The sequence below is a fragment of the Geotrypetes seraphini genome, chromosome 1 (assembly GCF_902459505.1).
Source record: "Geotrypetes seraphini chromosome 1, aGeoSer1.1, whole genome shotgun sequence".
Classification (NCBI taxonomy): domain Eukaryota; kingdom Metazoa; phylum Chordata; class Amphibia; order Gymnophiona; family Dermophiidae; genus Geotrypetes; species Geotrypetes seraphini.
This window is the reverse complement of record NC_047084.1, coordinates 537,265,061-537,292,778: the sequence shown is the minus strand read 5'-3', so window position 1 is coordinate 537,292,778 and position 27,718 is coordinate 537,265,061. Positions and strand designations below refer to the sequence as shown.

The 27,718-nt window shown below is 44.0% G+C and overlaps 1 protein-coding gene across 7 annotated transcripts in view; it reads right to left on the bottom strand.

Moving 5' to 3' along the window:
* The window catches only part of APC (APC regulator of WNT signaling pathway), a 344,325-nt gene extending 317,076 nt beyond the window's left edge, over positions 1 to 27,249 (bottom strand). For 4 of the 7 annotated variants that reach the window (XM_033929104.1, XM_033929106.1, XM_033929103.1 and 1 more), the window contains exon 1: positions 26,973 to 27,249. The gene's annotated coding sequence lies outside the window, so the exon portion shown is untranslated. The remainder of the gene's footprint in view (positions 1 to 26,972) is intronic. The other 3 variants (XM_033929107.1, XM_033929109.1, XM_033929105.1) reach the window with 1 other exon arrangement.
* Between the last annotated feature and the right edge of the window lie 469 nt (positions 27,250 to 27,718).

Sequence of the window (27,718 nt, the reverse complement as noted above, 5' to 3'; positions counted from 1 at the left end):
GGGCGGTTTAGGCTTTTGCCGGACGAGGGAGGCAAACGAGCGTTCATGTTCGGAGAGGCGTTTTGTAGCCGCCTCGATAGTGTCATCGAACAGTTCTTTTCCCACGCAGGGGAGGTTAACCAACCGGTCCTGTAAGTTGGAGTCCATGTCGACCAGGCGTAGCCAAGCTAGTCGGCGCATGGCGATAGCAAAGGCTGCCTCTCTGGAGGAGAGTTCGAAACCATCGTAGGCCGCGTGGAATAGATGGAGGCGTAGGTTGGAGAGGGATTCCAAAAGCAGGCTAAACGCTCCTTGGCGGGAGGCCGGTAGGTCAGTCTCAAAGGCTCTCAGTAGTCCAATGAGGTGTTTGAGGTAGGATGTGAAGGTGAAAGTGTAGCTTTGCACCCTAGAGGCCATCATTGCATTTTGATATAGTCTCCTGCCGAACTTGTCTAGGGTTCGGTCTTCTCGGCCTGGGGGGACCGCCGCTGAGACCCGGGAGGGGTGAGCCTTTTTTAAGGAGGATTCTACTAACAGCGACTGGTGGGAGAGCTGTGGTTGTTCAAATCCCGGAAAGGGTACTGTACGGTACTTGGCCTCCATTTTGGAGGGCACGGCTGTGACCATATAGGGGGTCTCCAGGTTCCTGAAGAGAGCCTGTTAGAGTACCGGGTTAGACGGTAAGCGAAGGGACTCTCTGGGCAGTTCCGCTAGGTACTCTTTAGAGTATCTGGAGTCGGACTGGATTCAAAGCGTGGCCCATGTCCTGGACAAAGCATGAAAAGGATGGGCGGGATGTTCCCGAGGCCCCGTGCGGGGTCGGTGAACGAGACCTCCGTTGGGTGGAGAAGGAAGGGGAGGCTTCCCTCGAGTATCGAGGTTCCTGCTCCGATCCACGCTCCGAGACCGGGGAAGCACTGTGAAAGTGTTCCGGGGTCGTGGATCTCCGACGTCTCGAGGAGCCCCTCGGAGACAACGCCGGGGTTCGGGGTACCGATCAATGTCTAATCGGTGACCTCGACCCGGACTCCGTCGGTGAAAGCCCGAGACCTCGGATCGGCGCCCCGGTCCGAGGGGGAGTTCGGAGGATGCGCGGGTTGGAGAGTGATAACTCTGCCACCCTCAGCGGTCCCGTACGAGGTGTAGGTGAACGGCCTCGTAGAGTGGGGGAACCCCGGGCCTTCTTGGAGGTACGGCGGTTCGAGGTTTCTGTCGTTTTAGCACGTTTTGCCCCGCGGCGGTTTGTGGAGGGAGAGCGCCTCGGGCGCCTCGGCGAGGAGTCAGAGGAGGATGGGATGCGGCGAAGCTTGCGCACTTTTCCCCGAGTTGGCTGGACACGAGGCTCAGGCTGGTCTGGCACATGCGGGGTCGAGGCCGGTTGTAGCTGGGCCATTGCAGCGGACAGCTCCGACGAGATCATCGCTCGGAGTAGGTCCTGAAAGACGGGCACGGACAGCATCGAAGGCATGTCCACTGCCTCGGTGCACTCCACCGGGGGCGACCTCGTATCAGAGTATTCCCGTGTGGTGGAGGCACGGCCCGAAGGCTTGGAGGGCTTCGCCGGGACTGTAAGCATGGGACTTCCGCCATGCGTCGCCGGTGTCCCCGAGGCTGGTTTCTTCGCTGGTACAGAACCTGAAGAGGGAAGAGGGGACTTACCCGGAGCCGAGGCTTTCTGTTGTCCCGAGGACTTCGGATTCGAGTCTCGAGGCGATGCCGAGGTAGTCGGGGCCGAGGTCAAGGCCGGGGCCGAGGCCGGGGCCGACCTCGAGGCCGAGGTAGAGGGTTGGTCTGGGGCGAAAAGATCCGCCATGCGGGCCTTTCTTTGACGGAGGGCCCGGTTCTGAAAAGTAGCGCACTGGGGGCAGGAGTCGGTTGGATGAGCCGCCCCCAGGCAGAGGATGCACCGGTGATGCGGGTCTGTGAAGGAAAGAAGCCACTCGCACCGGGTGCACTTTTTAAAACCGGTCAAAGGCCGGGACATAGAATCGAAAGTGGCCGCGGCTCGAGTAGCCACGCGGCCACGGGGACCCGGAAGCCTCCGGGTCGGTCAAAAACGAAGCAGGAATCAAGTTGAAAAAGAAAATTTCGCGCACAGCGACTTAATCGAGAAAAAACAAGAAAAAAATTGCGGTGCTAGAAGGCAGTTGGGGCAGAGCCTGAAAAAACACGACTTCTAGGCTCAGCGGAAAATTTTGAACTGAAGACCACGAGGGGATGCGCCCCCTAGTGGAGCAGGAAGGCACGCATGCGTGGAGCAGCAGAGCAAACTTAAATCTTCAATCAAGTTTGCTTGAAAATGCTTCCGCATCGAGGCTCTGTAGATGACGTCACCCACATGTGAGAATATCATGCCTGCTTGTCCTGGGATAATAAATATTTCTCATATAAAAGAAAAGAACACTGTGCCCACAAGTTTATGGGCAGTAACTGGCCATACTCTTTTCCAGTTCCTAAAATCTGAGCCATATTGTGCTTTCTGTTCAGGAGCTATGTTGTGTCTAGCCTGTGCATTCCATGACAATCTTTTTCATCAACTTTTTAGTCCCCAGCGATACATCAAAGCATGAACTAATGATCTGAATGGTATATTTGAATTCAGCATAAAACATTGTACTAGAAATATGACTTTTAGCTTAGTCAAGCAACTATATCCTTTCCACAACCTGAACCAAAAGTTGACTTTTTTCACTATCTTCCATGGAACAAAAAAGTGGCCCCAATAACAAGGCCCCTAACTTTGGAAGAAGTTGAGATCCTGCTCTAAGATTTCCACATATTCGTTGCATGTCCTATTGTACTTCCAGTAAAAATTTCATCTACTTCTGAGATGGTCAAGTGAGTTGGCCTAAACCACTTGACATGAAATGAAGGGCACCATACTCACTGCAATAAGATTGGGCTGAAAGTGTGTGCACGCACACATACACACACACTCAGGTGCCTGCTCTTTTCATTCGAGTTGCCTCCAGGCAACTATACTCTCTCTGGGTTTAACCACCAAGGACTCGCTAAGCAAGAGATGAAACTAGGAACCGGAGAGAGAGACCATCCATCCACCTGTGGACATAGAGAATACCAGCTTACCAATGAGCATACCATCCTATATATGACAGAGCTCAGCTTGGTACTATCTCTGCCTTCTGGTGGATGGACACAACCCACTCGTCTCTGGATTCATCTGCTGCTGATAAGGAATCCGACCTAGTTTAAAACCAATCTACTGCAAAAGATACTTTTGTCGCTTTCATGTAATATACAATAGGAGGAAAATTACATGTATACGGTAACATTGTTACGAAAAGTTTACAAGAAATGTAAAGAAGTACTGTTGTTGATAAACCTGAATTGTGTGTTGTATTATTATTATTATGTAAGTTTTATTGTAAATTGCTTAATTTTAAGTGGTCTATATATTTTTTAAAACAAATAAATAAATATCCACTCAGGAACCCTTGATCCTGAAAACTCACCACCACTATCTGCGCAGCTATGCATTCTTCATTCTCATTGACAGGAAAAAAATGAGACCACCACTTGCACTATCTACTCTACTCTCTCCTCTAGAGCCATGAAGTCAATTTTATACATTCGAAAGGGAATCATTTTTATCAACAAGGAAACAAGCAGAACTCATCATAACAACAAATAGAATATACCACCAGTTCTATTACGAACAGGGATTCTTTCCATCAAAGCAAGGACAAGGGAGAGTATCTGTACTCATATGCTGATGACATCTTTATTGTAATGATGCTGACTAAGGATTCAACTGGGCCTCTTGAGAAGAGGAGACTGCGAGGGGACATGATCGAAACATTCAAAATACTGAAGGGAATAGAATTAATAGAGAAAGACAGACTATTCACCCTCTCAAAGGTAGGGAGAACGAGAGGGCACTTTCTAAAGTTGAAAGGGATAGATTTCGCACAAATGTAAGGAAGTTCTTCTTCACCCAGAGACTGGTAGAGAACTGGAATGCTCTTCCGGAGTCTGTTATAGGGGAAGACACCCTCCAGGGTTTCAAGACAAAGTTGGACAAGTTCATGCTAAACTGGCGAGACTGGACTCATTTGGAGCACTGGTCTTGACCTTGGGGCTCGGTGCTTGGACCCGTGCTCTTCAACATCTTTATAAATGATCTAGACATTGGTACGACAAGTGAGGTGATTAAACTTGCGGACGATACAAAGTTATTCAGAGTAGTGAAGACACAGGGAGAGTGCAAAGATCTGCAACGCGACATAATCAGGCTCGAGGAATGGGCATCAACATAGCAGATGAGGTTCAACGTGGATAAGTGTAAAGTGATTCATGTCGGTAACAAAAATCTCATGCACAAAAACAGGATGTCCAAGGCGATACTTGGAGAGACCTCCCAGGAAAGAAACTTGGGAGTTATGATCGACAAGTCGATGAAGCCGTCCACGCAATGTGCGGCGACGGCAAAAAGGGCAAACAGAATGCTAGGAATGATAAAGAAGGGGATCACGAACAGATCGGAGAAGGTTATCATGCCACTGTACCGGGCCATGGTGCACCCTCACCTGGAGTACTGCGTCCAGCACTGGTCACTGTACATGAAGAAGGACACGGTACTGCTCGAAAAGGGCTGGAGGAGTTTCCATACAGCAAAAGATTAGAGAAACTGGGCCTTTTTTCCTTCGAACAGAGGAGATTGAGAGGGAACATGATCAAAACATTCAAGGTACTGAAGGGAATAGACTTAGTAGATAAGGACAGGTTGTTCACCCTCTCCAAGGTAGGGAGAACGAGAGGGCACTCTCTAAAATTCAAAGGGGATAGATTCCGTACGAATGTAAGGAAGTTCTTCTTCACTCAGAGAGTGGTAGAAAACTGGAATGCTCTTCCGGAGTCTGTCGTGGGGGAAAACACCCTCCAGGGATTCAAGACAAAGTTAGACAAGTTCCTGCTGAACCTGAACGTATGCAGGTAGGGCTAATCTCAGTTAGGGCACTGGTCTTTGACCAAGGGCCACCACGTGAGCGGACTGCTGGGCACGATGGACCACTGGTCTGACCCAACAGCGACAATTCTTATGTTCTTATCGATGATCTGGGGTTCTACACAGATCTGGCCCAGGTGTTAGCTCAACAGACATCTGATTATCTCATTATGGGGTGAGACTTTAACTCGGTATGAGCGAGACAGTACAAGATTTCCTTCTGGATTGGAAATCTAGTACTCCCTTTAAACAATCACAGGCTCATGTGGCCTGGCAGTCTCTTATCATTCAATTTAACCTTGGGGATGTCTGGAGACTTCAACATCCTACCACGTTGGACTATACCTTTCAGTCTATGCCTCACCAATCGTTTTCCCGTTTAGACTATTTTTTTGTTTCGTCTAACTTACTTTCAGTGGTCTCCTCCTCTACTATAGAGCCCATGCATATTTCTTATCATGCAGGCATAATTATGTCTTTAGAGCTTCAGGCAGCTATGACAGAGTCACAGTTGTAGAGACTTAATTCTGCTTTATTGACTGATCCCAGTTTTACATCTCAGTTGCATGCAGAGGCGGCAGAATATTTCTCATTTAATGACACCTCAGAGGTCTCCTTTCCTATAGTGTGAGATGCTTATAAAGCTAACCTGCAGGGTGAAATTATAGGTTTCTCGGCTAGGAAGGCTAAAGCTCACCAGCAATTATTAGTTGATTTGGATTACAAGATTAAATCTCTGGAAGCTACTTATATTTCTCATCCTACTAGTGTTACCATCTGTACTTTGCGTCAGCTTAAATTTCAATATAACTCTGTTCTTTCTGAAAGGGCAGGGATTTTATTTCATAAAGCATGTGCTACTTATTTTGAGCAGCGCAACAGAACGGGACGTATTCTTGCTTCCTACCTCAAACGATCGGTTAGGGCTCCCAAAATTCAGACTATACGTGTTGGTACTTCCACATATGTCCAAGACTTCAGATATTACACTACAGTTTCAGGAGTATTATAAAACCTTATATAATTTAGGGGTTCAGCCTTCAGTGCAGGCTATCCAATCTTTCTTAACTACTATCCAATCTCCTGTCCTAGATTCCTCAGCTCTTCAGGCTTTGATTTCCCCAATCAATGAACTGGAAATTCAACTAGCTATTAAGAATCTCAAACCTTGGAAAGCACCTGGGAATGATGGTTACACAGGAGAATTCTACAAAGTAATGGGGAATTTCTAACTTCTAAACGTTTGCGTTTGTATGACTTGTATGCATAGGGCCATTTGGACACCGCTTAAAAGTAAATGATGAAAGGAGACTAATTCTTTGGTTTGTTGGTCTTGTAAGCAGTGTCCAGGTACTTTCCAACATATGCTATATGATTGTTCCTGTGTGTCACAACATTGGACTACTATCTGGAATGCGATTGCTCAGATTTTGGGTTGGCATTTGCCAATTTTTCCAGCAGATTATATTGCGATCTGCCTCGGTTCCTTTAAATTTTCCCTCTCAGCACTCCAAATTATTTGGCATATTGCTTAATGTAGCAATTAAAGTTGTGTTGCAACTCTGAAAAAATATTTTGCAAGCCACGGTCTGTCACTGGTGGCACTATGTATATCTTATTGTTACGTATGAACGTCATTTGGCTATTCATGCTGGCTTCCTTCCCAGATATTATCGTACTTGGGATGCCCTTCTTAGATACTGTGATTTTCCTATACCTCCTTCGGAGGACTCTTTGGTTGATAGATTCTGACTGTATTCTCTTTATAATATATGGATCACTTCTGCTATTTCTGTTAGTATGACTGCATGTTTTTGTATTACTACATGTTTATGCATTACCACTCTTTATTGGTCTGTTATACGGCCTAGGTGTATACTTACGTTGCCTATTTTGTACTTCTATGGCCATTTTGTATATTTCTTTGAAAATTCAATAAAACGGATTGTACAGAAAAAAAAAAAAAAATTTGAGTACATAAAAGAAATACAACCTGAAATAAAGAAATTACATTTGACTCTGTACAGACTGACTGGTACAAAAGGAAAAGAAGGGGCAGAAATACATTCCTTATAAGATAGAGAACAATTAAGGAAAAAACAAATTAGGGAATAAATTTTAAAAAGGTTCATTAAAAAAAATCTATTGGAAAGAATTTATTGTAATGTGAAAGTGTCCTTAAATAAGAAACTTGAGATTGCTTTTAAAATCAATCTAAGTTTTTTTCTTCTCTAACATATGTTGGCATGGTATTTCAAATATGAGGGGCATAAACTGAAAAAATGTTATGTCTTGTGCTAATTATTCTCAATGACAGAACAGTTAGTAGATTTTGGTCAGATGATCTTAGTGTTACGAGTAGTTTATCAATGAATGAAGGCGCTTTTGATGATAGTGTTTTAAAGGACAGGAGGATTATTTTGTAGGAAATCCTATACTTGACCAGTAACAAGGTGTTACATGATCAAATGTTTTGGCATTGGCAATAAATTTGATAGCTGTATTCTGAATTATCTGAAGACGTCGAGATTCTTTTGGGATTATACCAATAAATAAGGAATTACAATAGTCTAATTTTGATATGACCAATGAATGAATTAGAATATTTAGAGATTTAGGCTCTAAGCATTTGTATATCGAACGAATCATGCGTAGTAAATAGAAGCAGGCTTTTATCACAGCGCTTATGAGGACATTTGAGAAACCAGATTCTAAAACAAAATGCATTAAGAAATAAAACTGAAGGCCAAACAGCTAAAATTTGATTACGCATCTAAAAGCTCAAACTGAAAACATATGTAATCTCTCTTGGGGTTTCAACATATCAACGATGACACCTCAGTAGATCCTTCTCCTAAGTGGTGATTCCTAATGCAGAACCTTGCAAAATGTAGCTATAGTTTGGGTTCCTCTTTCCCACATGCATAACTTTGCACTCGCTCACATTATTGTCATCTGCCATTTTGATGCCCAGTCTCCCAGACTCACAAGGTCATGTGATTTTTCTCAATCCTCTTGTGTTTTAACAACTTTGTGTCATCAGCAAATTTAGTTAACTCAACTAATTATTCCCATCTCTAGATCATTTATAAAAAAATAAAACAGCAGTCCCATCATAATGTAGACTCTTGGGGAACCCCCACTGTCTACCATTCAGAATACTGACCATTAAGCCCTACTCTGTTTTCCATCTTTTAACCAGCTTTTAATCCATAATAGGACACTATTTCCTATCCCATGACTTTCTAATTTCTTCTGACCTGGCTCTTGATATCCAACCTTAATTTACCTCCCTTTTTATTCCATTCCTATTTGTTTTTACCTTAAGACTTAGTAAACTTTCCTGCCCTTGTTGCCTATTTGCGTCATAAGAACATATGAACTGCCATCTCCGGATCAGACCTTCGGTCCATCAAGTCCAGTGATCCGCACACGCAGAGGCCCATCCTGGCATAATTTTAGTCACCCATATCCCTCTATGCCTCTCGTAAGGAGATGTGCATCTAGTCTGCTTTTAAATCCTAGAACGGTGGATTCCGCAATAACCTCCTCTGGGAGAACATTCCAGGTGTCCACCACTCGTTGCATGAAGCAGAACTTCCTGATATTTGTCCTGGACTTGTCTCCCCTTAACTTCAGTCCATGTCTTCTTGTCCGTGTCACACTGGACATTGTAAATAATTTTTTTTTTCCTGCTCTATTTTGTTGATTCCTTTCAGTATTTTGAAAGTCTCGATCATGTCCCCTCGCAATCTCCTTTTCTCAAGGGAGAACAATCCAGTCTCTTAAGTCGTTCCTCGTATTCCAAGTTCTCCATACCTTTTATTAGCTTCGTTGCTCGTCTCTGCACCTCTCCAACAGTTTTATATCCTTCTTTAAGTTGGGAGACCAATGTTGGACACAGTATTCCAAGTGTGGCTTGACCATTGCTCTATAAAGCGGCATTATAACTTTCTCTGATCTACTCGTGATTCCTTTCTTTATCATGCCTAACATTCTATTTGCTTTCTTTGCCGCTGCTGCGCATTGTGCCGACGGCTTCAGGGTCCTATCTATCAGTACACCCAGGTCCTTTTCCTATTCGCTCTTACCCAGAGTTGCACCTGACATTCTATACTCGTGTTCCTTATTCTTTCTGCCTAAATGCATTACTTTGCACTTTTCCACATTAAACTTCGTCTGCCATTTCTCCGCCCATTTCTCTAACTGACACAAGTCACTCTAGAGTTCCTCGCTATCCTTGTGCGATCTGATTGCCCAGCATAGCTTTGTGTCGTCTGCAAACTTGTCATGTCTTTGTTAACCTGTTTCTGTTTATTTCCTGTTTGTTTTGATTTTTAATTATTGACCGTTGTTTTTTTGTCAGTAAAGTGTGGTACATCAAATAAAATAACTAACTGTTAACTGTCTAATTTCCTCAGGCATCTTTCATGAGGTACTTTGTCTAATACCTTTTGAAAATCCAGATACACAAAACAGACTGGCTCACCTTTATTCACCCTTTCAACGAAATGTAGTAGATTGGTGAAAAGCAAGATTTCCCTGGATTAAATCCATGTTGACTTTGTCTGTCTCATTAATCCATGCTTATGCTCTGCTAATTTTGTTCTTTATAATAGTCTCTACCTTAAAAAAAACCATATGCTTCCATCAACTTGTTAAATCCTCATTTCAATACTTTGGGCCTAGCCCAAGAACAGACTTAAATGTTTGGGTCAATATGCAATAGCTCATGCTTAATCTTCCCTCTAAGGACCAAAGTTTATTTGAGCAAAATAAATTTTCGCAAAGGACTGAGTTGATGTGAGCAAAGAATTTCCGTTACATTACCCTGATGTTATTATACACACTGCATTACAAATTAAGAATTACAAATATAAATTTAAAAAATGAAAAATAAGATGAATTTCTATTGAAAGGGCAAACATTTTTCAGTTAGTTCTCAGAAGCCAACATCTTCTTCCCTAGGTCAAGGCAGTAAGACCTGAGAAAGGAGCTGAGCAAGGAGAAAGGAGGTTTTTGTCTTCAACAGTTGGTCAAAAATGTATTACAATTAGTTTAATGAAAATATATCATCTTAATTCTATTTTCTATTTGTATTTATTAACCTTTATAAACACAGGTACCATATTACTTTATCCTAAATTTAAAAAAAAAATAAAAATTTCTACCTTTATGTTCTGGCCATTTCATTTCTGCTTTCCTGTCATACATGTTATTCTAGGATTTTTCTCCTCCTTCTCCTTTCAGCCTTCAATTTATTTTTCTACCTCTATGTCCAGATTTAACTCATTCTTAATATCTAGTCTTCACGTTCCCTCTTTCTTATGGTCTACTGGCAGCTTTCCTTCTCTTTCCCTCATCCTGGCTCTCCTATTGTACGTCCCCTTATTTCCAGTCTTTCACTAACTCTGCCCTCTTTCTCTCCCCCTTTTACACAGTATTTGCCCCCTATATCTGCCCTTTTTCCCCACTTCCATCATTATCTCCCTCCTTCCTGTCTCTCACCCCCAAAAAATATCTGCTCATTTCTCTCCCCTCTCCATCCAGCATCTACCCCCTTCTATAAAGCATCTACCTCTTCTCCCCCTTTCCATCCAGTATCTCCACTCTCTCCTCCCTTCAATCAGTATCAAACTCCTGTCTCTTTCCCTTTCCATACAGTCTGCCTGCTCTCTCCCCTTCCCATCATCTCCCTCTCTCCCTTCTTCTAGGGGTTGCAAAACCTTATCTTGTATGATTTTGTATTTTTTGACACTATCACATTTGGGAGTGTTTAAATATTTTTTCATTTCACTGAAGGGTCCTAGGATGTTTCACAAGTATATACCCTGTTGGTTTATTAAGTGTCAGCTCCAGTTTAGGGGCATTGTTTCCCCATACGTGCGTTGTGAATACTGAAGACTTTCATTACACAAAAAATTTTAGTATTTCAACCATCTACTTTTCCACTTTCTAAAAAATTTTGGGGAAGGCATCCCAAATTGTATGCATCTCCCTTCTAACCAGGCTTCAGTCTTCCTTCAAACTCACACCCACCAGCGTGTGCCCCCTAGCATCCCCATCGCTGCTGTTTTCCCAAAGCAGCAGCAGCAGTAGCGGCAAATAGAAACAAACTGGCTGCGGGACCTTCCCATGCATATCCACGGCTGCCAGCTTTGCCCTGAAGGAAGTGACGTCTGAAAAGCAACAGTAGAACACAAGATGGAAGAGTGATACTGGAGGAGTGCTGGTTTTGACTCCATTAGCTGCGCAGTGTGGCTGAACGGCTGCACAGCCTCCTGCTAAGAGGTGCACACTCACACAGCTTAGAGAGAACATTGCTTATGCTTATTTAACCTCTTACAGTACCACTCTTCTCAAAGTGATTTACAATCCTTAAATTTCAAAAAATATTGAGGAAAGAAAAAAAAAAGGGGGGGGGGGGGAGACAGGAGAACAACAATGACCAACACCCAACCAGTCTAGTCCCTGGAGGAAGCTACAGAAAGCACTGGAAAATAGTGCTGCCCGATTTGCCAAACTGAATCGATTTAAACCGATTCATTTTCTAAAAAATAAATAAATAAAAAAATAAAATAGGGCTTGTCAATTCGGTGACCAACCCTCCTCCCCATACCTTCAGGCCTCCTAAAGCAGGAGTGGCAGCACTCAGGCAGCAAACAGCCTGTCCTAAGTGCTGCCTCTTGCTGACCGTCCACTGCCACTGCTGCTTCTGCTTTAGGAGGAGAGGGGGGAGGGTCAGTCGGGAAATGCTGCATAAGTGCCAGTGCTGGATACCCTCGGCTCCACAGATTTAGGGGGCCCTCCCAAAGGTTGGCATGCTTCCCCCTTCTCTCTAGCATCCTCCTATTCTCACCTTTAAAGCTAATTATGGCAGCCTATAGAAGATTGCCAGTGCTGTAGCGATCCTAGCAGGCTGCTGTCAGCCTCCGCAGCATATTCCCTCTGTACCTTGGACTAACTGCAGCACGTTCTCCAGCTGCGCGGTACAGCCTGGGCCCATTGAAAAGCTCTCCACATAAGATTCTGAAGAAAAACCTCATGCAGGGGGGAGAGGGGGGGAAGAGCCCTTTAGGACCTTTGACTGGGCTTTTGTGGGGTTCTACAGACTCCATACATCTGAGCTTCACGTCTTCGTTGGATTCAGGCTCTGGGCAGAATTTTTTTACCCATCTCCCAGACCCACAGCAGTTCTCCAGCTCTGGAGAACACGGATAGGGCTAAGCTTGAGGCTCCCACCCTTCTTCATGTGCACTGCGGCATGCAGTTTTAAACCGATTCATTTTCTAAGAGTTTCTACTGCATTCTTGATGAATTTGGCATCCTTGGTTCTCACTAAAAATTATTTTAGATTTGACAATGATTTTTACCAACAAAGCCAAGGGGTTGCCATGGGCACTACGGCTGCCCCTAGTATTGATAATTTGTTTATGTCTCAATTTGAAGAACAGTTTTTGTATCCTCATTCTTTTTTTGAACATGTCTGCTTGTTGCGGTTCATAGATGACATCTTTTTCATATGGACTTCAACTGAAGTACAATTAACAACTTTTCTATCGTGGATTAATTCCCTAACCTCGTGTTTACAGTTCACGTGTACCAGTCATAAACAATACATCACCTTTTTGGACACCACTGTCATGGCCCAAGGGGGTAATCTCTCTACTAAAATTCACCACAAGAGTACTGAGCGTAATATTTTTTTGTCATACTCAAGTTGTCTTCCCAAACGTTTAAAAGTGGCCATACCCATTGGCCAATTATTACGAGCCAGGAGAATATGTACCACCGACCTAGACTTCAGAACAGAAGCCAAATCTCTTAGGGATAAATTTCTTAAAAGGGGTTATCCTACATCTGTGATCCGAAGGGCCTATTTACAAACATGGCATGCCAATCAAGATCTCCTACTCACTCAGAGGAAGAAAGAAAAATCTCCCAATCAAGTTTTTGTCATTTCCCATTCATCTCAGTCTGCAGCGGTAGCCCGCAGTATACAAAAATCAATGGCATGTCCTTCAATTTTTGGGTTCCAGTTTCATGCTCACACTTATAAACATAAGCAAATTAATATTTTTGTATTTGTAACACTTATGTGAAATTATTATGTTCACCATGGTGGTTATATGCATGAATTATAAATAACACTAATTTTTTTCCACTCTGCACATTATCCTCTTAATCTTATAAGTTTATAAGTCTATTCGATCTCATATATTTGTTCACATGGATCTTTATTTGGTTTATTTTTGCACACCAATTTATATTGATTTATGTATTATATATATACTAGTCTTTAAGCCCGTTACATTAACGGGTGCTAGAAAGCAGCCCCCTTTCCCTCTCCCCCTCCAGTTCCTCCCTGTCTCTCCGTAGCCCCCCTTCTGTCTTCCCCCCCTAAGCAAAATGATCTGCCTCCCAGCACACCCCTCCCCCCCGAAGCAGCTCCCTTTCCCTCTACCCTGCCAATTCCTCCCTGACAGTGTCTCCGTGGTCCCCCTTCTGTCTCCCCTCCCAAGCAAAGCTGTCTGCCTCCCAGCACACCCCTCCCCCCCAAACCAGACCCCTTTCCCTCTACCCCTCCAATTCCTCCCTGACTGTCTCTCCATGGCCCCCCATTTTTTCTCCCCCCCAAGCAAAGCTATCTACCTCCCAGCACACCCCTCCCCCAAAGCAGACCCCTTTCCCTCTGGCCCTCCAGTTCCTCCCTGTGTCTCCGTGGCCCCCCCTTCTGTCTCCCCCCCAAGCAAAGCTGTCTGCCTCCAAGCACACCCCTCCCCCAAAGCAGGCCCCTTTCCCTCTCCCGCTCCAGTTCCTCCCTGTCTCTCTGTGGTCCCCCTTCTGTCTCCCCCCCAAGCAAAGCTGTCTGCCTCCAAGCACAGCCCTTCCCCAAAGCAGGCCCCTTTCCCTCTTCCTTCTTCTCAGTTCCTCCCTGTCTCTTCGTGGCCCACGCGATTTTCTCTTCTCGCGGTCTGGCCAGCTCCCCTAGTCCCTTGCCACCGCCGCCACCCCCTTTCCTTTCCCGCGGTCGACAAACCTCTTGCCTCCAGCAGCCGCTGCAGCACTGTAAACACGTTGCTTCGCGGCCTCTACTGCCCCGATTTACTCTTCCATGTCCCTGATGACGTCATCAGAGAAACGGAAGAGCAAATGAAGGCAGTAGAGGCCGCGAAGCAGCGTGTTTACAGTGCTGCGGCGGCTGCTGGAGGCAAGAGTTTTGTCGACCGCGGGTAGGGAAGGGAAGGGGGTGGCGGCGGCGGCAAAGGACTAAGGTAGCCGGCCAGACCGCGAGAAGGGTAGGCTGAGAGGAACCCGGAACCGTGGCAGAGGCTCGTTGCACAGTGTAAATACAGTTGCTCAGTGTGAGGCTTCCTTCGCTCTTCCGGGTCTGCATTCCGACTCCTCAACGCGCCAGCCTGAGCCGGCATAGGCGGTTGAGGGTGGAAGGTTGTGGTCGGAGTTGCTAGGCTGCAGCGGATGTGTGAGTTGCGAGTGTGGGGCCTGCAGCGGCGCAAGGTGGAGACGGAGAGCAGGCTGTGGTGACGTTGTAGGCGCGCATGCGCACTCGTATTTTCCCGACGGACCAGGGAACACGTTTTTTTTAGTGCGCATGCGCGGCCTATCATTTTATTATATTAGATATCTACTTAGCTTTCATATTTATTTTCATTAGGACCTCTGAGGAAGGAGTGTTTTCCGAAACACAGACCGTGTCAGGCCCCTTGGTTTGTTATAAGGTGGTATCTTTAACTGCATAAAATAAAATATTTGGTATAACAAACATTGCCTGCATCTCGTACATAGGTGTCTGCAGTTTGTTTTTGCTTTGACAAGTGTTTTACTACATAGTTTAACAAATTGCAACTTCATGATAACTTTTTCACATTGGACCTCTGGATTTTGATCATTCCGATCCTTTTGGTCTTTTTGTTTGTTTTGATCTTTGAATCCTTGTTCCTTACTTTTACTTGTTCGTTTTTCACCTGTGCGACTCACGTCATTACGTTTTTCTTAATGCGTTGCCATGGACGGGGCTCTTGGAGGTTTTTGAATACCCCGGACGCCATTGTGCCTTTGCCTTTGGTTTCAGCGTGATTGTGCCGCTGGAAGCAGAGTGGGGTTTGTCATATTTTCGCTCCCAGCTCTAGGACCAGATGATTCACCGTCTATCAACTCTCCCTCCTGAAGAAGACAACAAAACGGGGCCTTGTCGAGTGGAGATATGGTGGTGATATCCATGAAATTGAAAGACTCAGCTAAGTGTATTAATTGTTTGATCAACTAATGCAGCTTTGGAGTGTTTTTCATGATTTTCACTATTCACTCTTTATTAATCAATGAACTGAGATACAATGGTGATATGATATGAATTTTTTGAATTGATTAATTTATGATGTTATTATTCTACTAACTTATGAACTTATTTCATTGATTTTTTGATAACTTTTTACATTGATTTTTGTGGGTGGTTTCAAATACATGTTCCCCTGCTTTCATTCCCCGTTTGGATGCACGTTTGCACTTTACACATACTTATTTAATATTATCAATTACATGTTCTATATAAGGGTAATCATGATGTACGGGGCAGGGTTTATTTAGACCTTCGGGTCTGGTGCTAGTCACCTATGAATTCCTGCCGGGGCTTTTGGTCACTCGTAGGGATAATTGAGCCCGTACTGAAACCTCTTTAATTTAATCTTTGGAAACTTTGGTGCAACCGTTATCATTGCATTGGGTTTAAAGGGAGGGCTTTACCAATTTTTCATAGCAGAAGTTTTCAGATTATTGGTATTTATATATTTTTTGAAGCTACTTCTCTGCCAGCCATCTTGCACAAACTTGACAAGCAATGGTGTCAAAACACCCTGAAAAGTCCATCCCTGTCGGTTAGTAAAAATCAAGGGGTTTTGAGACAGATAAAAGCTTCAGAAAAAGAGATTGTTTAAAATCCAAGGAAAATTGCACCAAAACAGCCCGAGTAGACTTTATTGAAAAAACAAAACAAAACACATTGAAATAGGGATTTTGGAAGTTGGGAACTTGAACCTCAATCCCAGAAATAATGGGGCTGTACTTACAGTTCTGTAAAGGTGTCTGCCTATCAGCTTTCCTTGCAGCATAAGAGAATGGAAAGGACTTTCTGCCTCAGAACTTCATAGAAACTCCTCCAACTGAGGAAATCTTTGGGCTGCCAGTCAGATTGACCTCAACCAAGACCACTACCCCTATGGAATCTCAAAGCACAATGGGGGGGGGCTAATACGCAACCAGATCCCCGATACCCCGAGGGTTCTTACTCAGGGTACCCACATCCTGTACACAGCAAGCCTCTGAAAAAAATTTCAGGGCAAGCTGGCTCCCAGGAGAACGGACTCCAAGCCTTGAAATGGTATACAGCAGGCTGGCTTCACAGGTACACCCAAACGTTTGCCCTATAAACTGCAATCCGACTCTACAGACCCTGCGTCCTTTCCTAGGCATAGAATCCCCATATATGGGGTTCTCAGGGCACCAAAGCCTCAGAAAAACAATGAACAAATAACTGTAAATAAGAAAAACTAAGCAGAGCAGACCAGAAACACCTCTGTACAGTTCACTTGCAGACAGAAAAACTGAAAGGGGCACTACACTCCCCTGGAAATAAGGGAGGTGCTGAAAGCTGTGATTAACACACTTTTGCAAAGCCAGTTCGCAGCAATGGATTGATCACCTAACGTAAGGATTCCTGTGTAGATGTAACAGAAACTCCATTGGCTGTCATTGAGAGCTCAGATATTGTTTAAAATCTGATATTTATTTAACACCGAAAGAGTATTCTCCTCATAGTTTACCTCCTTTGTTGCATTTATTTATTCTTCTATTATTCCTGCAATGTAGATTGACTTATACTGGCTTTTCCTACTGTAAAAAGTTTGCGATATAAAGCTTTTCATGAGAATTCTTTTACCGTATATATTCAAATATAAGATGAGATTTTGGGGCTAAAAAAATAACCCAAAAATGGGAGTCTTGTCTTTTATTCGGGTCATCATCCACCCGCCCCCCCACACCCTCCTCCCAGACTTGTTGCAGGCCTGTGAGAACTCGTGGCAGCCATTCAGCAAGCGTCTCAGTGCCAGGCAGGAGTGCGAAAGCTCACTCATGCCCGGTAATTGGGGCCACAAGAATTCAAGGTGGCTATTCAGGGAGGGGCTCAGCATGGGGTATTTTGTCTGGCATTCAACATCCCTATCTGCTACTACTTCTTTTGGTAAAGAGTTCTCAAAAAAAAAAATCCTATCCCCTCACTACATCGCCTTATATTTTATATTCTTAGAGGAATTCTGCAGAATTTGTGCAGAATTCCCCACCTACCAGAATGTTGCTCAGTGCCAGCATCAACCCCTCCTCTTGCAGAGATCACATGGTAGGAGGAAGAAAAAAATGAACCACTGCATATCAGGTCACTTCCTCCTCTTACAGTTTAGACCAGACTGTTTATGTGACCTCTGCAGGGTAGGGGGAAGAGCCATTTCCAATAGTACAATGAAAGGGGGGGGATAGAGAAATATGAATGTGCCATTGGGGAGAGGGGGGAGCAGATAAAGGCAAGTGTACCATTGCAGAGGGTGGGGGAGTTGGAATAGGAAGAAATTTCAAGCCATAGGATGGGGAAAATTTTGTGCACAAATTCTACAAAAAAATAAAAACAACAAAACCCAGCACCTAATTCCCCGAGATATTTGCCAACCCCAAACTGCTTTTATCATTTATTCATCCTCTTGAAGTACTAACTCCCTATACAAAATAGGTTGCCATGACAGCTAGATACGTTACTGTGGCAGCCAGTATTTGCCTTCCTCCAATGTCCTTCTTGGCCACCACCACACGGCTGCTTTCTTCTGGCCTGTACCACATAATTCTTTGTGAGCCTGAATAGTATGGAGCCTAAACTCTCAGGCTGGTCTTAAAAAGACTTGAAACTGAGACAAGCATAAGAGCGTAGGCATTCGCTGGGAACTGTGTGGTGCATGCCAAAAGAAAGCAATGATTCAGAAGTAGCAGCTGAAAAAGGTGCAAGGCTCAAAGGTATGGAAGGCACAAAAAAGTAAAATAAAACAGGTGGGGCAAAGTAAAACCAGGGTATGGAGATTAACTTAGATCTTAACACGTGATGTGTAGTGCCCAAGAAAGTTGAAAATGAGCTAAAGAATTAAAATAAAACAGAAGTAGAGACTTAAAAAGAGGAAGGCATAGTTTGAACGGAGCTGTAGCCAAACATTCAGTTAATTTGGGAAGAATAATAAAATGAACTAAATGACATATTTACTACACATTAGCATGTGTTACTGTGTGTGAACTACTGCTGCCTGCTTATTTTTCCCCGATTTGTTAGCTTGATCACTAGCAGCAATTCCACAAAACTGCCACAGGGAGTAAGAGCTGCTATTTTGAGCCCAGGTGGAAACGGGGCAAGTGAAGCTGGGGATCCCTCCTTCCCTGTTCCTATACCACCAGGGATACTAGAGGTAAGTACTGAAGAGGGGCCAAATCAGGCATTTGTATATACACTATAAATCAGTGGTCTCAAACTCCAACCCTTTGCAGGGCTACATTTTGGACCTTAGACTTAGTGGGGATGGGCGGACCCGCTATGCCTAAGGCCTGATTGGTCCAGGCTTCTAGAGCCTGGGCCAATCAGGCCTTAGGCTTCGGCGGGATGGGCCGGGAAGGGGCGAGCCCGCCTCATTTCGACGAGGCGGGCTTACCGGCTAGACGGGCAAGAACCATCTGGCCTGAAGAACAGGTTAGTTTGGAGGTTTGGGGGTTGTTAGCGCCGGGGGGGGGGGGGGGTGCCGTCTTCGGGCAGGAGGGATTGGACACTCTCCTGCCAGCGATTGGTAGTGTCGAGGTGGGAGGCAGATCGGTAATGTCGGGGGGGGGGGGCGGTTGGTAGTGTCGGGGGGGGTGGTTGGTAGTGTCTGAGGGGGGGCATCCGATCGGACAGGCCGCGGCTTGCTATACTTATAGCGGCAGAGAGATCCCTTGCCGCGATAAGTATAACGGGCCGTGTCTAATCTAACCCGATTCTCTAACCAGCGTCTGTAACATGGACGCCGGTTACAGAATCGGGGTTTTAGTGTAGGCCGATTCTGAATAGTACGCCTCTCCCGGGCGTCCTATACAGAATCAGGGCCTAGGTGTCTTGCGGGCCTCGCCTTCAATATAGGCGGCCTGCCTGGGGAGCATTTTTTTTTTAAAACATGCATCCCGATTGGCTGATTAGACAGCTGTAGGACGCCTACAGCTGCCTAAAATCGGGACGCACTTTTGGAGAATCCTAGAGTCTGAATGCATATTTGCAAGGTTTAAGAAAAATGCTTTGGTGACACAGTCAGTTCATTCTATTTCTGGAGACAGGACACAGCAAGCAAAGTTAAACCCCAGAAGCTGATCCATGAATTCAACCGGGTAAAGGCTGTGAAAGCTATAAACTGACGAAGGTGGCACAAAACCTAGATGAATGCATAAGAATACCACCAGACACTGTCCGTACCATGTTGGTAGTTCTAATTCTCAGAAAGAAGCTAGAGGCTGGTTATCAATAGGGCTAGACTTGCAAACTGGCCCCGCCAGTCTAACCCACAGCTAAAATTCAGACAATAGATACCCACATAATAGCAGGAAACATACAAAGGATTCTTATTTAGTTTGTTTTCTATCCCATTCTCCCCAAAGAGCTCAGAATGGGTTACAGGTTGACATACATAATATACAGTTAACAGGTTACAATTTGCCATAGTTACAGAGCAAGGTTTTTCAATACAAGTTTGGGTTTTTCAATACAAGTTTTATCTTAACTTGACAAATACTAGGGATATAATACAAATATGTATACTATGCAGTTTAAAGGATAAATTTGACAGTTACATTTCAAGATTTATCAATAAGTTTTTATCCTAACCCGACACATACTGATGATCTAGTAGCAATATACATTAATATTTCTTTGTAATCTATCGGCAATAAGCAGGGGAGTTAGGTAAAGAGGTATGTTTTTATTGCTTTTCTAAAGTTGAGGAGTCCTTAAAGGCAGTGTTCTTCAACTGCCGGTCCGCAGACCGGTGGCGGTCCACAAAAATTTCCTGCCGGTCCGTGAAGAATTAGTTTCCCCTGCAAGGGCATGTCCGTCTTCCTTCCGGCTTGGCTGCTCCTTATCTTCAGCGCCAGCTACACTTGTTTGCTGGAACAGTACACAGTGGCTCTTGCATGCTGCTCATGGCTGACCCATGTACTATTTGAACATGATTCCTACCTATTTTTCATCATCACTGTATAAGGATTCAGATACGGAAATAAGTAAATTTATTTGGCAAAATAAACAACCAAGGATTGCTTTCAAAACTTTACAGCTTACTAGAGACTATGGTGGGGTAAATCTTCCACATTTCTATAACTATCACTGCTTATATACTGAGACAAGCTATGTATTGATTACTACCTGAGCAACACAGTTTACCAAAATGGAACAGAATTTGCTTTATCCATTTCGTCTGCAAGATGAAATAGGTATCAAGCTCCCAAAGCATTTAAAATCAAATCCTATTGTAAAATCTACTCAAAGGGCGCTTATTGAAATAGACTCTCATCTTTGGTAATTCTTATGTAACTCTTATGACATCTCTTATGCTATTCCTGAAAACTTTTATGTAATCTCTGAAAACTTTTGTGTAATCCGCCTTGAACCGCAAGGTATTGGCGGAATAGAAATCACAAATGTAATGTAATTTAGATATTCCCCTTGAAAGATCGCATTTATGTCCATTATGGGGAAACTTGAATATCTGCATTGATGGGAAACGGTTAATGTGGGAGGAATGGATGGATTTGGGTATTTACACAATAGCGGATGTTGTGCTACTAGGCAAATTAAAATCTTTTTCAGATCTGCGTGCTAGTCATCAAATCAAGATCTGGGATACAAAGAGAGCTTAAGGAAGTCCCCAATTGGCTCAGATGCCCAAGACCCCACCCAGATGATGCATGGGGTGGAGCTTAAGACCTGCATTACAGACAGCGGCGGCCGGTGGAGATGCAGGAAGGACTCCTCCTGCTCCCAACGAAAGGTAATAGGGAGGGGGGCACTCCACTGGCAGGAGGGAGAGAGCATCCCTCCTGACATATTTAATAGTTTGATGGCATCTGCGGGCGGGGGTGTCTGGTGGTGGGAGGGTGTGGGCATCCTTCTTGCCATTCTTTGGCATCAGCGGCGGGAATCTGGTAGCAGGAGGGAGTGGGCATCCCTTCTGCCATTTTTATGGGTTTGCGGGGGGTGGACAGTCGGTAGATCGGGGGTGCTAGCGCGGTGGGAGGGCTTTTTTAACAGATGGTGCACGTTTAAATCGCGCAGAACATCTGTTCCATTAAAAAAAATAGCAGAAGCCCTGACAGTAAATCAATCGCTGTTTGCAAATTAGCCAGAGAATCGGCCAACAGTGATTGAGTCGCTATCTTTAGTGAATCTGGGCCTAAGTTATAGAATACAGTGCTGTCAATTACATGCACAACTGCCAATATTTAGGTGCAAACATTTACAGCAGACTACTCTGGATTATCTCTCTCCAGTTGCCCTGGAAGTCTTCCCTCTGATGCGTTTCCATTTTGTGTCATAGGCAAGGCTTCTGGGTCAACTGCCAGCAGCATGTAGGAACCACTGCCGGAGACCTGGAGAAAAATGTGTACACGATACATTTTTCCAAAGCAGCATTTAGTGAGATTATGCACTTTTTATACAGTTGAAGACTCGTAAGACTCCTGAGGTAGGCCGGTTGGGCCGAAACATGCGCATGTCGAGTCAGAGTCATTTTATGAATTTTGGAAGAATAAAGGCATTTGGATTCATCAGATGAGTTGAAAGACACTTTTTTGTGCACCATTCTGATTGGAACAATTCCACCTTTGTGCTGTGCTAATAAGAAATGCAACATGGGCTGGTGGAGGGGGGGGGTAAGAAAGGAGGGAAAGAGAGCAGCAGCTGCACAGCAAACTCTGTGCTTGTCCATTATTGGCTGTTTGGCTATAACACTGTCATGCCTAGAGTTAGGAACCAAAATGTGGACTTATGCAAATAGTTTATAAACAGCAATTACATACAATATTTCAGTTACAGAATTGGTGCTTAGCACCCAGATTTTTGGCACCTAAATTAAAGTACCCTTTAATGAATTGAGTCCAGTATGGACAATTGCAAACTTATAAGTAAGATTATGTTTCCATCTGTACATATTATACATAATGTTGGATTCCATATAAGCGGTCACCAATTAGAAAGGCCAATGCAGAAAGATGTGCATTAGAGCTGATTCAGTGCACCAGTACTACCTCAGAATTATCAACCCTAAAATACTGTGACATGCTGTAAGCAGTGAGCATGCAAATTACTGCTGCATTTTTAATGCAGCAGTAATAAGCAACTCACTGCAAAGCGTCATCCTTTCTGGCTCAAGAGCTGACAGAAATGGTGACATTACAACGAAAAGAGTCACATCTGCTGCATCTGCCCTGTTCTTACAGTACTCCCCCCACCCTCTGACTTGACCCAAATCAGAGATAGCCAACTCTGTGACAATCCCTGGTAGTCTAACAGCCCCTGACTCCAGCATTAAAAAAAGTAAAAGTATCCTTGGTAGTCTAACATATCCTTTCCCCTCCCCAAACTTGCCACAAGTACCTCAAGACTGGACAGGCATGAGCGACACACTCACTCCTGCCTCTGGAACCAACATGATCCATAATAGCAGTGTCCAAGCTCTAGTAGTGTGTTGCAATGGATTGTTTTGGTCAGGGCTGCCATTTTGAATCATTCAGCAATGGAGGCAAAAGTGAGGGGGCATCGTGACTATCTAGTTTTGAGATGCGAGCAGCTGCTCTGGGGGTTGTTGGGGAGAGAAGAGGAGAACATTAGATTACCAGGGATACTTTTTTATGTTGGGGATCAAGGTGGGTGGATCAGGAGTCTCTAAACTGTCAGGGATTGTTGAGGGGGGGGTTACATTTTCCATGGGGGTAGTGATCAGGATGGGTACTTTTAGGTAAGGTCAGCGGTCGGGTCAGTTCAAATAAGGTGAGGGGGAGCATAATGAAAAAAAACTATTAGGCTGTCAAGCTGAGGTTGGTCCTCTACACCAGTGGTATTCAACCGAGTCCTCAGGGACCACCTGGCCAGTCAGGTTTTCAAAGTCTCTGTCATCCATATTCATTGATATCCTGAAAACCCGACTGGCCAGGTGGTCCACGAGGACTGGGTTGAATACCACTGCTCTACATGACCTCAGACCAGGTAGTATATTATAAGCATTGTGCTGGTACATTAGACCAATGGTTCCCAACCCTGTCCTGGAGGACCACCAGGCCAGTCAGCTTTTCAGGATAGCCCTAATGAATATGCATGAGAGAGATCTGCATATAATGGTGGTGCCAGGAATGCAAATCTGCTCCATGCATATTCATTAGGCTATCCTGAAAACAAGACTGGCCTGGTGGTCCTCCAGGACTGGGTTGGGAACCACTGCATTAGACATCGCACAGCTTTACATTACAGCAGATTAGTAAAGAGGCTTTTAGTATACATTTCAATATTCTGTACACTGATGTCTTCTGCGTGAGTCAGCTTCAGTGCTGGGACCCTTCCTGTATCCTGTAGTCCATAATGAGCATGTAGATCACTCATTAACCACACACTGCAGCCTGCAACAGTAACTTTCTGCATCAGCCCCAGAAAAATACAATGAGGTCAATAGACTGGACTTCTCAGTCAAAAAAGTAAATACAATATTAGAAAATATTTGAAAAGAACAAAACAAAATTTATCATAATGCCTCTGTATAAGTCTGAGGTTTGTTCAAAAAGTTCCAGAACAGTTTGAATTGCGCACCAATGGAACGTCTTTTGAGACATGCTCAGCGGCGATGAGTAGCTTGAAACCTCATGAGTAACCTCCTCTTTTCCGTTTGTTGATATCTGTTTTCATCTCAGAGCTTCAGCACTTTTTATGAAAGTGTTTTCGTGATCAGCTATTTTTCATCATGTGCAAACTCAATGAGCAGTGCTACAGCATGAAGTTCTGTTTTAAATTGGGTAAGACCACTACAGAAATTTATGAAATGTTGAAAATAGCTTATGGGGAATGTGTCATGGAAGGTGTTTTGAATGCGTCAAAATTCACAAATTTGGGCAAAACACAATAACTGTTCTTCCCCAGTCACATTACTCTCCTGACGTCTTGTTTCCTAAACTTAAATCCATGCTGAAAGGAAAGTGATTTGACATCACTGAAGACATAAAGCAAAATTCAAAGCAGCAACTTTTAGCGATTCCTGAAGATGCATTTAAGGACCATTTCCAGAAATGGAAATGATATTGGGGGAAAGTGTATATGAAGGGAAGGGGAATACTTTGAAGGGGGACCCAATGGAATACGTTGCAAGATTACAAAAAATTATTAAACAAAATCAGTCCTGGAACTTTTTGAACAGACCTTGTATGGTGCAACCACACCTGTAGACCACCACTTCTCTAACTCCCTCCTTTACAAAGCCACACTAGAGCTTTTAGCAACTACATCCGTCCATCTCTACATTGGGACACAACTACCATAACTGCAAAAGACCACGCACTCCTCAACTCCAACCTACCACTCTCCAACCACATCTTTCAGGTGGTACTGTATCTTCCTCATATTACTACCTTCAACAACTCCAAAAAAGAAGTAATTACTTTTCTGAGTCTGACTTCACCCAGCTACTCCACGCCTTAAGTCCTCTCCCGCATGGACTACTGCAATGCACTATTCAACGGTCTCACGGTGAAGAGCATACGACACCCCCAATGTGTACAAAATGCAGCAATCAGACTTCTAAAAAAACAACAACAAAAACCCCCCACATACAAACTTGTATTGTAACTATGGAAAATTGTAACCTATTAACTGTATATTATGTATGTTAACCTGTAACCAATCCTGAGCCCTTTGGGGAGGATGGGATAGAAAATGAATTAAATAAATAAATATAAGTTCTTTTGCAAAATTACTGATCCCTATCATGGCATGCTCTACGCATAAGAACATAAGAATAGCTATATTGGGTAAGAACAATGGTCCATCTAGCCCAGTATCCTGTCCCCAACAGTAGCCAATCCAGGTCACAAGTATCTGGCAGAAAATCAAATGGTAGTATAGAATGTTGCTAATAAAATTGTATCTTCACTGGAAAATGTCCAGTCAAATCTTTTGTAATCCGCCTTGAACTGCAAGGTATAGGCGGAATAGAAATCCGTAATGTAATGTAATGTAATTCCAGGGCAAGCAGCAGCTCCTCCCATGTCTGTCGCAATAGCATACTATGCCTTCTCCTCCAGGAACTTGTCCAAAACCTTTTTTAAAACCCAGCTATGCTAACCACTGTTATCAAATCCTTTGACAAAGAGTTCCAGAACTTAACTATTTGTTGAGTGAAAAACTATTTCCTTCTATTTGTTTTAAAAGCATATCCATGTAACTTCATTGAGTGTTCCATGGTCTTAGTACTGCAGCAAGTAATCCACAGCTTATTGTAAAATGTCATCCTTTCTGTCAGTGTATGAGCAGCAGTACTCAGGTAGTGATATAAAGGGTGACATTTGCAAAAAAAAAAAAAAAAAAGTCAAGTCTGCATCAGCCTGTTCTTAGAACCCCCTCCCACAACAGCATTTAAATTACTCCCCTAAAAGTCACTTTTTCCGATTAACTCTTGACAAAGTGGGAAATGACAGAGGAACTTAATCCAATTTTAAAAATTTCATAAAGCTAAGCAATAAGTATAGCCAAGAATGAATCATGAACTTCTACTTTACATATTGGCATTCAAGTGAATGCTGTTTACTTCCAACAGGCACAGGATAGTGCAAACCTGGGGTACCAAAGTTCAGGATGACTATTACCTTCTTTTATTGCCTCTATTACTGGTCACACTAGTAATAGGCTCCTGAACTGCATCCTATTTGGAAAAAGGGTGTGAGAGAGACAGCTGAGGAAGGAGAAAACAAAGAAAAAGGCAAAACACATAAAACTCAGGAGTTACAAAATAATACACATTTCAGCAATTCAGCAAGTTCTCAAAATTCTTGCTATTGCTGATAAGAACAGAGGCTGCAGCTCTCCCTCATAAAACACTAAGCAAGGCTCTAATTGTACTACCTATCGCAATGTTATTAACTCCATAGTAACAAAAATATCACTATGATCAGTACCCGATAAAAGCAAACTGGGAATTCTAAACCAAGTGGAAATGTAGGAACCAAAACCTACAAGGTGAAAAGGGAAATGTGCTGCAGTGCACCAGGCCCTAGTGTTGCCTCTTTTTTTAGAGCAATGATATAGATGCATCCATGCTTTTATAATATACATTTTCTACATATTGAAGTGATAAAAAATGTTTTACATAAGTTGTTTTTGTGCATACTGAATAAGGTAAAACTAAAATACGTTTCATTCACGTCTAACCAACGGTTGTCACTAAGTTTATCAATGAACAGCTGTGGGGGGAAAGGGACACATGGCTTTTAACTACAACAGTGCAGAGATTTGCTAAGTTTCCAGGAAAAATATAAAGGATTTTTTGTTTCACATCTACTTAAAGATCACAGGGTGAGCTCTAAGTGTACACTTGTCACTCTACAAACTTCAGTTCATCAAGACTCCCTAATGCGCCCCTCCCCCCCCCAAAAAAAAAGCTATAATAAATGATCAGGTTTACTTTTATTCTGAGCCCCCCACCACTCTCTCTCACGGCCAAAAAAAATCTGTTTTATTTAGTTTATTTGAAGTTTCGGACGGAAAGCATCTGTTTTGAATGCATTGGTGAGAAGGAGGGGGGTTCAGAAAGAAAAGTACCCCCCCTCCCCGAGTACAAGAACAAAACAAGAGACTGTCTAGGAATGAGAGCGAAACACCAATAGCACCGGACAATACACAAAAGTAGCCGCCAGCGATAAATACTCTTACCTGACACTGCCTTACCCGCTGCTTAGTGGCTTCCCAGCAAGAAATTCATGGACCAACAGCAGCCCGGCTTCTCCACTCGTTGTAACTCCGGCCGGCTAACCCCACTTCCTTCCTCCTTCTCCTACTCCTCCTCCGCCCCTCTCCTCTAGTCCACTTCCCAGACTGGTCTACCGACCACCGCCATCTTCTCTCAGAGCGACAGTAATGCAGCACGCAGGCGCACACGCTACTGCCTCCATGCCCAATCCAAAAGGATGAAAGCCAGGTCCGGAAACTCTCAGATAGTGCTTGAACAAGGCCACTCTATCTTTCCAGAAAAAAAAACCCCACACCACCATAGCCCCACCCCCTTCTCCATTTAGGACTCGCTTTCCCGGCGTCCGCTTTTTCTTCCTAATCCCGCCCCCCCCTTTTCGATCTAGGACTCGCTTTCCCAGCATCCGCTTTATCGCCCTAATCCCCGCCCCCCCTTTACGACCTAGGACTCGCTTTCCCAGCATCCGCTTTTTCGTCCTAATCCCCGCCCCCCCTTCACGATCTAGGCCTCGCTTTCCCAGCATCCGCTTTTTCTCCTAACCCCGCCCCCGATCCAGGACTCACTTTTCCAGCATCTCTTTCTATATGTTTTAACCCACCCGCTCCCTCCAATCGAGTACTGCATTTCCCAGCGTTTCTAGAAAATGACATGGGGACAAATTTTTTCCCGTCCCCGCGGGAACTAATTTTTCTATCCCGTCGAGTTCTTT